General features: G+C 40.4%; 1 non-coding gene across 1 annotated transcript; it reads right to left on the bottom strand.

The window, feature by feature from the left end:
• Positions 1–256: 256 nt before the first annotated feature.
• LOC148161832 (small nucleolar RNA U3) lies at positions 257–469 on the bottom strand. Its single transcript, XR_015767341.1, has one exon. It is a non-coding gene; the product is annotated as a small nucleolar RNA U3 (small nucleolar RNA).
• Positions 470–1,543: the final 1,074 nt, after the last annotated feature.

The following is a 1,543-nucleotide window of genomic DNA, read 5'->3' as shown; positions in this document are numbered from 1 at the left end:
CTGCACGGAGGAATGTAGGCATAAAAGAGTTCCATTTCCATAACGTGGTTAAAAATCAAGCCGTCTTTGATGCCAGTGGTTGCCTGGGGCTGAGGGTGAAGGCAGTGAGAGACTTCAATGGATCCACCCAAGGGAAGCTGTGAGGTAGAAGAAATGCCCTGTGTCCTGAATGGAGCAGTAGTTTCAATTGTATGTACATCTGTGAAAATGCATTTAGTTGTACAGTTTATCTTTTTTAATTTTTATTTGTTGAGAAAGCACTCACACTGCATCCTCTCTCTCTTACCCTCCAAAGGAGGAGAAGAACGATCATCAGTGGCAATGGGCAGCTGTGGAAACAACACCTAAAATCACGTTCATGCTCAGGAGAGAACAATGTGCCTCCTCCTTGAGGTTTCAGGTCCTCTACACGTTCAGAGAAAATTCTCTAGTAACAAACTGTAGAAATGAACTGGAGGGTATTATGCTAAGTGAAATTAAGTCAATCAGAGAAAGACATGTATCCTATGACCTCACTGATAGGAGGGATTCTTAATCTTAGGAAACAAATTGAGGGTTGCTGGAGTGGTGGGGGTGGGAGGGATGGGGTGCCTGGGTGATGGGCATTGGGGAGGGTATGTGCTATGGTGAGCGCTGTGAATTGTGTAAGACTGATGAATCACAGACCTGTACCTCTGAAACAAATAATATATTATATGTTTAAAAAAAGAGAGAGAGAGAAGCTAGTAGGAAGGGAAAAATGAAGGGGAGGAAATCGGAGGGGGAGATAAGCCATGAGAGAAGATGGACTCTGAGAAACAAACTGAGGGTTCTAGAGGGGAGGGGTGGGGGGATGGGTTACCTGGTGATGGGTATTAAAGAGGGCACATTCTGCATGGAGCACTGGGTGTTATGCACAAACAATGAATCATGGAACTCTACATGAAAAACTAATGATGTAATGTATGTTGATTAACATAACAATAAAAAATTTTAAAAAATAATAAAAAAGAGAGAGAGAAGCTAGTAGGAAGGGAAAAATGAAGGGGAGGAAATCAGAGGGGGAGACGAACCATGAGAGACGATGGACTCTGAGAAACAGAGGGTTCTAGAGGGGAGGGGGTGGGGGGATGGGTTAGCCTGGTGGTGGGTATTAAAGAGGGCAGCATTGAAGGGAGCACTGGCTGTTATAGGCAAACAATGAATCATGGAACACTACATCAAAAACTATTGATGTAATGTATGGTGATTAACATAACATAATAAAATAAAATTAAAAGAAAGAAAGAAAGAAATGATCTCTGAAAGTACAGCCTTAATTGTACACTTTAAAGGGATGCCGTCTACTGTACCTAAATTATACCTCAGCAACATTCATGTAATAATCTACTATATTTCTCTATACTAGCAGTGAGCATTTAGAAAATGAAATTTTTAAAAAAAGGAAATGAAATTCAATAAACAGAGAGGAGATTCATGTCCACCTTCATTAAATGTATGAGAACACATGTAACAAAGATGCCTGAAAACTCTTGCTGAAATAAATTAAAGGATACTAAATAAT

The sequence above is a fragment of the Eumetopias jubatus genome, unplaced genomic scaffold, assembly GCF_037043125.1.
Source record: "Eumetopias jubatus isolate StellerSeaLion01/CBP00866 unplaced genomic scaffold, mEumJub1_p1.0 scaffold_54, whole genome shotgun sequence".
In the NCBI taxonomy this organism is placed as follows: domain Eukaryota; kingdom Metazoa; phylum Chordata; class Mammalia; order Carnivora; family Otariidae; genus Eumetopias; species Eumetopias jubatus.
This window is presented reverse-complemented; position numbering and strand designations above follow the sequence as displayed.